The sequence below is a fragment of the Schistocerca gregaria genome, chromosome 10 (assembly GCF_023897955.1).
Source record: "Schistocerca gregaria isolate iqSchGreg1 chromosome 10, iqSchGreg1.2, whole genome shotgun sequence".
Taxonomy (NCBI): domain Eukaryota; kingdom Metazoa; phylum Arthropoda; class Insecta; order Orthoptera; family Acrididae; genus Schistocerca; species Schistocerca gregaria.
In genome coordinates this window covers 143,308,266-143,323,793 of record NC_064929.1, presented here as the reverse complement: position 1 = coordinate 143,323,793, position 15,528 = coordinate 143,308,266, and the positions used below count along the sequence as shown (strand labels likewise).

At 44.9% G+C, this 15,528-nt stretch overlaps 1 long non-coding RNA gene and 1 pseudogene across 1 annotated transcript in view; both read right to left on the bottom strand.

The window, feature by feature from the left end:
• Positions 1-15,528, bottom strand: part of LOC126293613 (uncharacterized) — a 394,209-nt gene that overhangs the window by 47,391 nt on the left and 331,290 nt on the right. The window lies entirely within an intron of this gene.
• Positions 12,634-12,751, bottom strand: LOC126293787 (5S ribosomal RNA; annotated as a pseudogene).

Genomic DNA, 15,528 nt, shown 5'->3' with positions numbered 1-15,528 from the left:
GCTGTTCTACTCTGCAGGACGACCAGCACCGCAGCAGTGTCCTGCAGTAGCAGAATTGCTCAGCTGTCGTAAGCGTATGCAGTGCTTGTGCTTTATACACCAGTCCTTCACAGTCCCGACTCTCTCACCAATGCGTAGCTGTAGCCAGCTCCCTTACGCAAACCAAGGTCACCCTTTACGCTATAAAAGGGTCCTAAACACACTGTTTCTGCGGAACGTGACCAGTTCTGTTGAAAATGCTACGTATCTGCATAAGGGAAAAGGGCCATAGACTTTGGAGCCAACCTCGTTATTTTCACCGTGCACTCCATTCACTGTTGGTCAATAGCGCAACATGTCTTGTTGTTACCGTCATCGGAATGGTCTCGGGGTTGCTGAGAACGAAAGCGCAGAATGACCAAATGTGAGTGGCCTACGAACAAACAAAACGAACAGGGACGATGGACGACCGAGCAAGACCTAACAAACAACAACAAGCAAATTGCAACTGGGTCACAATCGAAACCTCACATATCCACAATGTCCACTCATACACGTAACCCAAGTAAACACACTGTCTGTAAAATGGTTCAAATGGCTCTGAGAACTATGGGACTCAACTGCTGTGGTCATCAGTCCCCTAGAACTTAGAACTACTTAAACCTAACTAACCTAAGGACATCACACACATCCATGTCCGAGGCAGGGTTCAAACCTGGGACCATAGCAGTCGCACGATTCCGGACTGCGCGCCTAGAACTGCGAGACCACCGCGGCCGGCGCTGTCTGTAGGCGATGTCGATAGACTAAAGCGAATGTCAGACTGCCTGCTGAGCTTTTTTTGTGCTTTATTGTTATTTCACTCCCCAAAATGGGGCAAGCTGGCAGTGGCACAATACGCCACTCTTCAGCCAAGAGTGTTACAGAAACAACATAGTCACATGAGAAAAGACCACATAACAGAAAATGGTCCTGCTGAACGAGAGGCAGGCACTTAAAATACATGATAGGGTACGTCGATATTGGCCGCTGGGACCACGTCCTCCACCATGGTGACCTCACATTATACACGGGCCTGGAGAGGGCGCAGCCACTGCTTACATCGCGATGGCTGAAGAGACCTCCAGTGGTAATCGAGATCCGTGCTGTCTGGCGCGGATTCGAAACCCGCGGCGCTAGGTACCAGATCTCTTCTGTCTTTCACTATAACAATTCTGACAGAATATGAGCTCGATGTGGGTTAACTCAGCTGATAAATTTTCAGCCTGGGATTATGCGACCACAATGAAAGAAGATACAAACTACCAATTCATGGTGTGCTGGATACTGACAACTATCTACCAGCCTGAACCACAAATCATTGTGCTGTACAAGTCCCAACGAGCCTTTACCCTTTCTACTAATGTCTCAAAGAAGGGACGGCATCCTCAAAACATGAACAGCCTATTCGTCATTTCATGAGCTGGTTTATGTGACCCTTTACGTATACTAAGTTGAGAAGTTTTTTGGATAAGGAATGATAAAATATTGTTTTTACTGCAGTAAAAAAAATCTGTGGTAGCGAGTAGTGAAATTTGTTTTATTTATTTCTTATTACTTCAGACCAATCCTAGAGGATATCACATTAGGATATTCTGGGGCGAGACCAGTGTCAGTTACCGAACGAGGTGGCGCAGTGGTTAGCATACTGGACTCGCATTCAGGAGGACGACGGTTCAATCCCGCGTCTGGCCATCCTGATTTAGGTTTTCCGTGATTTCCCTAAATCGCTGAAGGCACATGTCGGGATGGGTCCATTGAAAGGGCACGGCCGACTTTCCCACCTTTCCCTAATCCGATGAGACTGATGACCTCGCTGTTTGGTCTCTTCCCCCCAAACAATCCAACCAAAGTTAGTTTTGATAGTTGCTGTACCTGGCAACAGATGGCAACACTTACCTCTAACATATATATAAAGATGGTATCTGTTCTTTCGAACATGTCCGAAAGAACACATACCATCTTCATATATATGTATAGCTAAGGCTCAACGGCCATTGGAGCATCGTCTTCTGTGCGGATGCACAAACAGTGCCCGAACTCTTACAGAAATCGACAAAAAACAGCGAGTAATCAGTATAATGGGCAGGGGCACTATGAATATAGTGCGGGAAAGTAAGTTGCGAATGTGGGTCCTAAGGGAGGCGTGCCAGAGATAAGCCCCTGCAGTCGCACTCTGTGTCCTCAGTGGCTCAGATGGACGCCGGCACGGTAGCTCAGCGTGTTCGGTCAGAGAGTTACGTACCCTCTGTAGTAAAAAAACTGAGTTAATCGATCATCAACGAACTTCATCGGATGTCTTACGACGTCCGCCCCGAACAAAATGAGATAAAAAAAAAGATGGATAGAGCGCCTGCCATGTAAGCAGGAGATCCCGGGTTCGATTCCCTGTAGGGGCACACATTTTCAACTGTCCCCTTTAACTTATATCAACGCCTGTATGCAGCTAGGGGTATTCATTTCATTGTAACTTAGCTCTAAGTTTTACATTTGAGGGTTAGCCCGTTATTCAGCGTATGTCTTGAATTATCCTTCAAGTATTCAACCAACATCTTGTAATGGTACTTAAATTACGTAACCATTACGGCACCTCACCTCAACCTCTCGATATCAGCAATATTCTACTGTGTTTCTGTAAAACAGTTAACATATTTCTGTGACAACATTCAGATTTTATTTCATTGATGTGGAGGTACTTCGATACATCGATATGTATATATTGCAATGATATTATTCTGATGTGTATTCTTTCTTTTGTCACTATGATCATTGACGTACTTGTAACTCTGACTTTTGGGCGCGTAAGCGGTTATTACAGAGTCAAGCTTTGGTCGTCATGTTAAAAAGAGGCAAATTGTAGTCAGTTTATAAAACGTGAACTTTAACAGTGAGGAAGATATTTTCATGTTTTATATTGTGAAATGTTTTGGAACGAGTTACGTGATATTGCTACAAAAGTAATAAAAATTGGGAGCGCTGATTTCTTTTTTTTAGTCACCATTGTCCTAACTTGCAAAAGTATAATCTTCAAGAATGGTTTATGAAACACAGCTATAAAAGTTTTGAATATCGCGGAATAGCACCTAGGCATCCGAGCTTGGAATCATCACTACCTAGACTTACGACGATTGAGCCATGAGTTCACAACGAGACCAGCGTGGGAAACATGAAAAGATGAGTGCCTAATTTATCCATTATTTCATGAAATGACTTTATCAACTGCGCTCTAATGACACCTGGCACATAATATAACTTTGTTGTTGCCCGAAAATGCAATATTTAGCTGCTTGAGCAACACCACAATCATAATTATTTTTTGTCCTTTGTCGTGGTAGGGTTGTTAGACTCTCCAAGTCCGCTGTTAATGTTGATCTATCAGCTCTAAAGCATTAATCCTGAGCGATCAAAGCTGTATAATCAACATAAATTCATACTTATTATAGAAGTGAGTGTACGAGGCTGTGTTGAAAAGTGCTAGCTCCAAGTGCTATGAGTATAACATGACGGTGCGTAACTTAGCTATGCTCGCGAGTGAGAAACAGCCTGGTGCAATCGAGTTTCGAATTGGAAGAGTTCTTCCACACATCTCCCACTGCACGACAATGCCAGACCACAAGTGAGTGCAGTGACATCTGCGACAATCGGACTGCCTTGGTTTCACTATCATCGGTCATTCTCTATACAGTTCAAAATTTGCTCCATCTTTCTTTGTTGTTTATTTACAGTGTTACATTTTCACTTACACAATCATGATTTCGATTTCAAAGTGCCATTATCAAGTGTTGTGTTATACTTTGCCTAAGATGGCATACTGTCGTATTAAAATACACTATTAGACACACTGTCTAAGAATGATATTTCTGGCAACAGTCTAATGGCGGTACTGACTTTAAAGAAATATATTATGACTGTGGCCCCGCATTACGAAAAAAATTATTTGCTCCATCTGATTTCAATCTGTTTCCAAATTGTAAAGAACACCTTTGAAGAGTTTACTTTGATGATTATGAATCGGTGAAACCGGATGTTAGGTTGTAGCTCCGTCGAAAAAGTCCAACATTTTATAGAAACGATATCAACGAACTGGTATCTCGTTGGCTTAAATTTGTTCGTCGCCAGGGTGACTATGTTGATAAATAGATATATACCCATGAGCAATAAAGAGGTAGAATGCTAATAACCTTTGCTTCATTTAAATAGTTTTAATAGTTTTCACATAAATAATTCGGAGGCACTACTTTTCAGTACTCCCTCATAAATATGTATAGATATGTGTGTAGAGGGTGAAAATTATTGAACTATATGAAATAAAATCGTCATAAGATCTGAACGCTTCGTGTTAGGACGTTCTAACTGCACGGTTGGCAGCGGGGCATGATGGGAATTAATATGCCAAATGTTATGTCTGAATATGGTTTCGTTTAGCGACGAAGCCCAGTTTCATTTGGATGGGTTCGCCAAAAAGCAAAATTGGCGCATTTGGGGGACTGAGGATTCACATTTCGCGACCGAGAAGTCTCTCAACCCTCAACGGGTGACTGTGTGGTGTGCAGTGTCCAGTCAAAGAATAATCAGTGCGATGTTCCGTTGATGGTGCGGCGACTTCCGAACGGCACGTGAAGGTTCTGGAAGATGATTTCATCCCCATCATCCAAAGTGATTTCGACAAGATGTGGTTCAATGCAAGAGGAAGCTCGATCCCAACGGAGAGTGTTTGATGTCTTGGAGGAGCTCTTTGGGGACCTCATTCTGGCTCTGGGGTACCCAGAGGCCACTGGCATGGGCCTCTATTTGCCACCACATTGTCCGTATCTGAACACATGCGACTCCTTTCGTGAGGCTATATTAAAGACAAGGTGTACAGCAATAACCCCAAAACCACTGCTGAGCTGAAAACAGTCACTCATGAGGTCATCGACAGCACCGATACTTCAGCGGATCATGCATCCTAAATCCGAATATCTGTAGCGACGTTTAGATGTTGAATTCAGTGTGTGCACGTCATAGTTTATAACTAATTTACGTTTTTCTTTTGAGTATAGTTCAGTAACTGTTAACCTGTATGTATGTGTGTTCTATGTTTACTCCCAAGCCATGAGATCGATTTAAGCGAAACTCGGGACGGCTACCTCTTACTGTCTGCAAAGAATCTATGTTCAGATAAAACAAGCTACGACTCGAACGGACGGCTGTGGGGGTGGAAAAGAAGCGTAGCTCCCAATGAGCAAATAACCAGACTACATTTACATGGTATGTGGGACCGAGAGCACTTAGCTTCTTGCAAACGAACTTGACACATAATTTCAAACCTATACAGAAGTTTTGCCCCGTGACAGCCCGCAGAAACTGATGAAAGGAAAAATGTTTATCACTTACTTCATACAGCAAAAATTCAGCATCACTCAAAGGCCTCTTAGTTTATAACTTCATTACTACTAGCAATATTCGTGACACATATTGCAGGCAGTATTGACATAGAACACTGGATATAACTTCAAAACTACATGACTGTACGGCGTATGGTCCAGGAGATACGACGTCATAGAGATTGAGCTACATGAAACGATACTCAAGCGCGATATTCGCTAGAGGTATGGATGCATTGTGTGTATAAATATGGATAATATGATAAATGTACACTATTGGCCATTAAAATTGCTACATCATGAAGATGATGTGCCACAAACGTAAAATTTAACCGACAGGAAGAAGATACTGTGATATGCAAATCATTAGCTTTCCAGAGCAGTCACACAAGTTTGGCGCCGGTGGCGACACCTACATCGTGCAAACATGACGAAAGTTTCCAACCGATTTCTCATACACAAACAGCAGTTGACCGGCGTTGCCTGGTGAAACGTTGTTGTGATGCCTCATGTAAGGAGAACAAATACGTACCGTCACGTTTTCGACTTTGGTAAAGATCGGATTGTAGCCTATCACGATTGCGGTTTATCGTATCGCGACATTGCAGCTCGCGTTGGTCGAGATCCAATGACTGTTAGTACAATATGGAATCGGTGGGTTCAGAAGGATAATGCAGAACGCCGTGCTGGATCCGAACGGCCTCGTATCACGAGCACCTCTCTGGTTAGAGAAAATGTTCGACTGCTGCCCTGGCCAGCACTTTCTCCAGATCTCTCAGCAATAGAAAACGTCTGGTCAATGGTGGCCAATCAACTGGCTCGTCACAGTACGCTAGTGGTATCGTGTTGAAGCTGCATGGGCAGCTGTGCCTGTACACGCCATCCAAGCTCAGTTTGAGTCAATGCCCAGGCTTATCAAGGCCGTTATTACAGCCAGAGGTGGTTGTTCGGGGTACTGATTTCCCAGGATCTATGAACCCAAATTGCTTGTAATCACATGTCAGTTCTGATTAAATATACACTCCTGGAAATTGAAAAAAGAACACACTGACACCGGTGTGTCAGACCCACCATACTTGCTCCGGACACTGCGAGAGGGCTGTACAAGCAATGATCACACGCACGGCACAGCGGACATACCAGGAACCGCGGTGTTGGCCGTCGAATGGCGCTTGGTGCGCAGCATTTGTGCACCGCCGCCGTCAGTGTCAGCCAGTTTGCCGTGGCATACGGAGCTCCATCGCAGTCTTTAACACTGGTAGCATGCCGCGACAGCGTCGACGTGAACCGTATGTGCAGTTGACGGACCTTGAGCGAGGGCGTATAGTGTGCATGCGGGAGGACGGGTGGACGTACCGCCGAATTGCTCAACACGTGGGGCGTGAGATCTCCACAGTACATCGATGTTGTCGCCAGTGGTCGGCGGAAGGTGCACGTGCCCGTCGACCTGGGACCGGACCGCAGCGACGCACGAATGCACGCCAAGACCGTAGGATCCTACGCAGTGCCGTAGGGGACCGCACCGCCACTTCCCAGCAAATTAGGGACACTGTTGCTCCTGGGGTATCGGCGAGGACCATTCGCAACCGTCTCCATGAAGCTGGGCTACGGTCCCGCACACCGTTAGGCCGTCTTCCGCTCAAGCCCCAACATCGTGCAGCCCGCCTCCAGTGGTGTCGCGACAGGCGTGAATGGAGGAACGAATGGAGACGTGTCGTCTTCAGCGATGAGATTCGCTTCTGCCTTGGTGCCAATGATGGTCGTATGCGTGTTTGGCGCCGTGCAGGTGAGCGCCACAATCAGGACTGCATACGACCGAGGCACACAGGGCCAACACCCGGCATCATGGTGTGGGGAGCGATCTCCTGCACTGGCCGTACACCTCTGGTGATCGTTGAGGGGAAACTGAATAGTGCACGGTACATCCAAACCTTCATCGAACCCATCGTTCTACCATTCCTAGACCGGCAAGGGAACTTGCTGTTCCAACAGGACAACGCACTTCCGCATGTATCCCATGCCACCCAACGTGCTCTAGAAGGTGTAAGTCAACTACCCTGGCCAGCAAGATCTCCGGATCTGTCCCCCATTGAGCATGTTTGGGACTGGATGAAGCGTCGTCTCACGCGGTCTGCACGTCCAGCACTAACGCTGGTCCAACTGAGGTGCCAGGTGGAAATGGCATGGCAAGCCGTTCCACAGGACTACAGAAATTAATCACTTACTGGAAAGACATGAGTGGGGTTAAGAAACAATCTCCTATTGGGGTAGGGGTGATAACATGAAGAGAGAAAAGAGTAGAAAGAGATGGAGAGACAGAGAGGGGTGAGGATGAGATGCACAAAGATATGGCAGAGCAGGAAGAGGATCAGGAAAGGAAGTAGGAGATGGACAGAGGAAGGGGAAGTAGGAATGGACAGAGAAAGAAAATGAGAGGAAATGGCCGGAGGGGAGAGAAAGAGATAGAATGCTGGAGGGGGGTGATGGACAGAGAGGGGGGAAAGGAGATATGTAGAGAGAGAGAGAGAGAGAGGGAGGTAGAGTTGGACATGGAGGAGGTGCGGAGAAGATAGAGAGGACAGGAGAAGGCGGACAGAGGGGATGGAACAGATGGAGAGAGAGGTAGGAGTAAAACAGAGAGGAGCAACAGGTGGACAGATGGGGATGACAGAGAGGAGCGAGCAAGAGGTGGTCAAATACCATTGGAATAAACACATTCCCGAGCAACGCTAGTAAATAAATAATAGTGGCACATGGTATGTAACATACGGCTCATATAAGAACCTGATCATTTGAGGAGCCTGCTGTGACTCAAAAAAAGATTAATATGATAACTGAAGTTTTTGAAACGTTATAAAGTGACTGGCTATTGATATTCCACATTTTAGTCGCTGTTTAACCACGGGCGTAAAGTTCTGCGTTCAGAACTGACGAAAAAACTGATAATTCCCTACCCGGCGCTTCTGCAGTCTGATGTTTTAAGATACCCTACAGTCTATTGTACACTTCGGCTACATTATATTCTACATATAATGTATTGAATCACCATTATCTTTGAGATTTTTCACGCGTTCGTGTTTGGAAAGTCGATTATGTTAGTTTACAAACGCAACGTTACATTTATTTGGGTGATTGGGCGGTATCTCTATAACTTCCATTCTGAATTTAAGCCTCTTTTGCGAAATGTCACGCAACTGGAGTCAAAAGTACAATATTGCTAAATCGAATGCTTTAATTAACCCCTTCGAACAGACAACAAATTATGTCAGTAATTAACTGTGGGTAATAATAAGCCCGGAAACAAACGCTTTGATGTTATTCTACGGCTCGGTTTAGCCATACATGTAGGTGTAGTGTGCGAATAACCCGCTATGACAGAGTACGTAAATACTCATAAACTTCACTACGGGGCAAAAAAATTCCTCTTCGCTCGACTATCAACAGACAAATAAAAATGTTTAATACCCTATTCGCCGTCCAGCGAATCAGCTGAGACGGAGACGGTTTTTACTTTTTCGGGCACCTCGTTGTTTATGGCGTCATATCCGCTGAACTACGATAGGTAGGCGGTTTTTATCCTCACAGTGACTTTTGCCTATCAGTAAAGGATATGTGTACCGAGACCAGTTGAAATCGGTCCAGAGGTTTAGCAGAAGCGGAACAGTCCCCCTTACACACCCCCACACACATCCATTTCTGTAATATGTGTGGATTAAAACACATTCGTTAATATAGAAGGTAGGTTCAGAACACAGATCACACCGATTCATTTAGTATACTACCAATAAACTCCAGATGCTTTAAAGAATCGAACTCTCATGTGTAACAGAGCTTCAAACGTCTGATTAATTCGCAAATGAGATAATGTGTCTGTTATTACCTTTAATCACATAAGCGAGAAAAACCTTAGCAAAGCTTCGAAATTGTACTTGTAGTTTGTTGGAACTAGCTACGTTTTCTCATTATGAAACACTGGATGAATACAAGGTAGATAATCTGCGCTCAAATTTAAGCAAAAGGAAATTTTCCACGAATCTAAATTTTGTAACGTCATATCTCTTAAACTATCTGTCGTACAATGATACGATTTTGCACGTACATTAAGTGCTGTATCAAGATGATATGTGCAAACTGTTTGCGAATACATTTAGTAGTAATGGAGTGATAAATTAAAACGTCATGTGTGGTGTTGATAATTTACTGCGAACAATTTTAAACAAAAGTTAGTTTTTCAGGAATCTCCACATTTATGACGTCATATTTCCTAAAGTGTGAGTGGCACAATGACATAATCTGGCAGGTACATTCAGTGATATATCCAGATTGTTCTGTAAAGTATGTTAATAGAAAAGAAATAATAAATTCAGACGTCGTGGGTAATGTTGAACTTTAACTACATGAACATTGAAAATTTGGTAAGCAATGAAGTTTTTTCTTTCCATCATTTTTTAGGGGGTATCACCTATTAAAATGTTTCTTAATTTTTTTAAATTATGTGTGATCTTCGTTGCAAAGGCCTTGCCGCAGTGGATACACCGGTTCCCGTGAGATCAAAGAAGTTAAGCGCTGTCGAGCGTGGTCGGCACTTGGATGGGTGACCACCCAGACTGCCATGCGGTGCTGCCATTTTACGGGGTGCACTCAGCCTCGTGATGCCAATTGAGGAGCTACTCGACCGAATAGTAGCGGCTTCGGTCAACGAAAACCATCATAACGACCAGGAGAGAGGTGTGATAACCACACGCCTCTCCTATCCGCATCCTCAACTGAGGATGACACGGCGGTCGGATGGTTCCTGTAGGCCACTCGTGGCCTGAAGATGAGTGAGTGATCTTCGCTGGAAGTCTTTAAGTGCTCTCATTCTCAAATAATGGATGAATTAAGTCCGGGTATTTGCGAGCCTGAAGTCAACCACACAGTTTTAAAGTGGATCTACGTGTCTTATTGAGTTAAACGTAGAATTATAAGAGCACTAGAAATTTTTAAATTCTGTCAGTAATCATGGAAACATTGAAACTTGAATTTTTGTTGCTCCTACGCTGCAACTGCTATTGGTTTCGGGTAAAGATAATGTAAAAAAAAGAAAGATTGAATTAGCTTTTCCTATATGTTATGTCTGCCATCAAATTGTGTAGAACCTTATTTACACCACTGGCCATTAAAATTGCTTCACCACGAAAATATGCTACAGACGCGAAATTTAACCGTCAGGAAGAAGATGCTGTGATATTCAAACGATTAGCTTTTCAGATCCTTCACACTACAATGGCACCGGTGGTGACACCTACATCGTGCTGACATGAGGAAAGTTTCCAACCCATTTCTCATACACAAACACGTTGTTGTGATGCCTCGTGTAAGGAGGAGACATATGTACCATCACGTTTCCGACTTTGATAAAGGTCGGATTATAGCCGATTGCGGTTTATCGTATCGCGACATTGCTGCTCGTGTTGGTCCAGATCCAATGACTGTTAGTACAATATGGAATCGGTGGGTTCAGGAGGGTAATACGGAACGCCGTGCTGGATCCCAACGGCCTCGTATCACTAGCAGTCGAGATGACAGGCATCTTATTCGCACGGCTGTAACGGATCGTGCAGCCACGTCTCGATCCCTGAGGCAACCGATGGGGACGTTTGCAAGGCCAAAACCATCTGCACGAACAGTTCGACGACGTTTGCAGCAGCATGGACTATCAGCTCAGAACCGTCGCTGCGGTTACCCTTGACGCTGCATCATAGACAGGAGCGCCTGCGATTGTGTACTCAATGACGAACCCGGATGCACGAATGGCAAAACGTCATTTTTTCGGGTGAATCCAGGTTCTGTTTACAGCAACATGATGGTCGCATCCGTGTTTGGCGACATTGCGGTGAACGCACATTGGAAGCGTGTATTCGTCATCGCCATACTGGCGTATCACTCGGAGTGATGGTATGGGGTGCCATTGGTTACACATCTCAGTCACCTCTTGTTCGCACTGACGGCACTTTGAACAGTGTTACGACCTGTGGCTCTACCCTTCATTCGATCCCTGCGAAACCCTACATTTCAGCACGATAATGTTCAACCGCACGTTGCAGTTCCTGTACTGGCCTTTCTGGATACACAAAATGTTTGACTGCTGCTCTGGCGAGCACATTCTCCATTTCTCTCACCAACTGAAAACGTCTGGTCCATGGTGGCCGAGCAACTGGCTCGTCACAATACGCCAGTCACTACTCCTGATGAACTGTGGTATCGTGTTGAAGCTGCATTGGCAGCTGTACCTGTACACGACATCCAAGCTCCGTTCGACTCAATGCCCAGGCGTATCAAGGCCGTTATTACGGCCAGTGGTGATTGCTCTGGTTACTGATTTCTCAGGATCTATGCACCCAAATTACGTGAAATTGTAATCACATGCCAGTTCTAGTATAATATATTTGTCCAATGCATATCCGCTTATCATCCGCATTTCTTCTTGGTGTAGCAATTTTAATGGGCTTTAGTGTACTTCTGTCATTGGAAAGGTTCGATTCTTTGTTAATAATTGATTGTCAGATGTCATCAGCCACATCAACTTCTGCATTAGTCGTGGTTGTCTGATACCTACTGTCGCAGCCGATGAATTTATATTTACCACTGCTGCATTCACATGAGGATGTTATCATTTTGAGGCAATGGAGCTGTTGTCGGAATGTCCTGTCATTGGAACCGAGCGAGGTGGTGCAGTGGTTAGCGCGGAAGACTTCGCATTCGTGATGATGACGCTTCACTGCGTCCAACCATACGAATTTAAGTATTCTGTAATTCCTCTAAATCGACCTAGACAAAAGTTGGGCCAATTTTCATCCCCATCCTTGACCAATCCGAGCTTGACGTCCGTCTCTAATGACCGCGATGTCTTCCCCCCTCCTCTCTGTTGGAAGTCGTTACCATAAATTTTTACTTCAGCTGCACTTTTGGTACGGAACACGTGATGAGAGTCCACGTATCACAGGGGCATAGCGCTTCCCTTCACCTTTGTAAGACTTAGGAGATTTTCGTTCCACAGTCTTTATAAGCACTCCGTCTTCAGGCCACAAGTGGCCCGTCAGGAAAATCCGACCGCCGTGTCATCCTTAGCTGAGGATGGGGAAGGAAGGGCATGTGGTCAGCACACCGCTCTCCCGGTCGTTATGATGGTTTTCTTTGGCCGGAGCCGCTTCTATTCGGTCGAGTAGCTCCTCAATTGGCATCACGAGGCTGAGTGCACGGAGAAATACGGCAATAGCGCATGGCGGCCCAGGTGGTCACCCATCCAAGTGCCGGCCACGTCCGACAACTCTTAACTTCGGTGATCTGACGGGAACCGGTGTATCCACTGCGGCAAGGCCGTTGACCGTAGTCTTTATCGTATGCAGTTAGTCAGATGGTACTCTACCGTATGTCACTCAACCAGTGGACATAATTTCCTTGCCCAGAGCATCTGGTTCATTTCCCCTCTTTCCCCTGTATGCCTTCACATAAAATATCCTGCAGGTAAAAATGGCACACTCAAGGATTGTGTTAAGTAGCCCAGAGTATAATATGTGAATACTCGGGGTTTGTGGTGTTCATGATTCATTTGTCTCGGTCATCGGCGAACATGAGGCTTGTCTGAGCACCTTCTGTTTGACTCTACAGGCAGTACATCTACATCCACATGGTTACTCTGCAGTTCACACTTAAATGCCTGGCAGAGCGTTCATCGAATCGTTTTCATATTACTTCTTTACCATTCCACTCTCGAATGGCGCGTGGGAAGAAGGAACACCAAAATCTTCCCGTTCGAGCTCTAATTTCTGTTCTTTTGTTGTGATGATCATTTCTCCCTACGAAGGCGGGTGTGAACAAAATATTTTCGCACTAGGAAGAGAAAGTTGGTGATTGAAATTTCGTAAACAGATGTCGCCGCAAAGAAAACCGCCTTTGTTTCAGTGACTGCCACCCCAACTCGCGTTTCATACGAGTGACACACTCACCCCTATTGCGCGATAACACGAAACGGGCTGTCCTTCTTCGCACTTTTTCGATGTCCTCCGTCAATCCTACCTAGTAAGGACCCCATACTGCTCAGCAATATTCCAGCAGAGGACGGACAAGTGTAATGAAGGCTGTCTCTCTAGTGGGGTTTGTCGTATCTTCTAAGTGTTCTGCCAATAAAGCGCAGTCTTTGTTTCGCCTTCCCCACAATATTATCTATGTCGTCCTTAGAATTTAAGTTGCTCGTAATTGTAATTCCTAGGTATTTAGTCGAATTTACAGCCTTTATATTTGTGCGATACCTAAAATGTATCGGATTTCTTTTAGTACCCATGTGGATGACTTCGCTCTTTTCTTTGCTTAGTGCCAATTGCCACTTTTCGCACCATACAGAAATCCACTCTAGATAATTTTGTAATTGGAATTGATCGTCTGATGATTTTACTAGACGGTAAATTACGGCGTCATCCGGAGACAATCTAAGGGGGCTGCTCAGATTCTCGCCTAGATCATTTATGGAAATCAGGAGCAGCAGAGGGCCTAGGACACTACCTTGCGGAACGCCAGATATCACTTCTGTTCTACTCGATGATTTACCAAATACGAACTGTGACCTCTCTGAGAGGAAATCACGAATCCATACAAGTGAGACGATACTCCATATGCACGCAGTTTGATAAATAGTCGCTTGTGAGGAACGGTATAAAAAGCCTTCTGGAAATCTCGGAATACGGAATCAATCTGAGATCCCTTGTTGACAGCACTCATTACTTCCGCGGAATAAAGAGCTAAGTGTGTTGCACAGGAACAATATTTTCTGAATCCGTGTTAGTTATGTATCAATAAGTCATTTTCTTCAAGGTGATTCATAAAGTTCCAGTACAGTATACGCCCTAAATTCCTACTGCAAATTGAGGTCAGTGATATGGGTCTGTAATTCAATGGGTAATTGTGCTGAGTGGAGAGCGATGGCACAGATGGGGACGTTTGCAAGACAACAACCATGTGCACGAACAGTTCGACGATGTTTGCAGCAGCATGGACTATCACCTCGGAGACCGTGGCTGTGGTTACCCATGACGTAGCATCACAGACAGGAGCGCCTGCGATGGTGTACTCAACGACGAATCTGGCTGCATGAATAGCAAAACGTCATTTCCTCGGATGAATACAGGTTCTGTTTACAGCATCATGACGGTCAAATCCGTGTTTGGCGACATCGCCGTGAACGCACATTGGAAGCGCGTATTCGTTATCGCCATACTGGCGTATCACCCGGCGTGATGGTATGGGCTGCTATTGGTTACACGTCTCGGTCACCTCTTGTTCCCATTGACGGCACTTTGAACAGTGGACATTACATTTAAGATGTATTACGACCGGAGGCTGTACCCTTCATTCGATCCCTTCGAAACCCTGCATTTCAGCAGGATAATGCACGAACACATGTTGCATGTCCTGTAAGGGGACGTTCTGGACACATAAAATGTTCGACTGCTGCCCTGGCCAGCACATTCTCCAGATGTCTCACCAATTGAAAACGTCTGGTCAATGGTGGCCGTGTAACTGGCTCGTAACAATACGCCAGTCACTACTCTTAATGAAATGTGGTATCGTGTTGAAGCTGCACAGGCATCTGTACCTGTACACGCCATCCAAGCTCTGTTTCACTCAATTCCCGGGCGTTACGGCCTGAGGTGGTTGTTCTGGATCTATGCACCCAAATTGCGTGAAAATGTAATCACAAGTCAGTTCTAGTACGATATATTTGTCCAATGAATACCCGTTTATCACCTGTATTTCCCGTTGGTGTAGAAATTTTAATGCTCAGTAGTGTAGTGCAGAAGGTATGACGTCATAGATATTTGAGATGTGTGAAAAACTGTCCCATCATGTATGTCATTTAAAATTTTTTTAGTTCTTTCCTGCCAACTAGGTTCCTAACCAATTTTGCAGACAGTATCCAAGTACAACACTGAATGTATATGCAAAATCATATAATTCTCCAACATATAGTTCAGGAGATATGATGTCATAAAGATTGAGCTGCGTCAAAACGAATATGAAGAGCTACAGGTACAGGTGAAATGTGTATGAAATGTGTTAAATACAGAGGGGTCCAAAAAAATGTATCCACTGTTTAAAAGTCCATAAC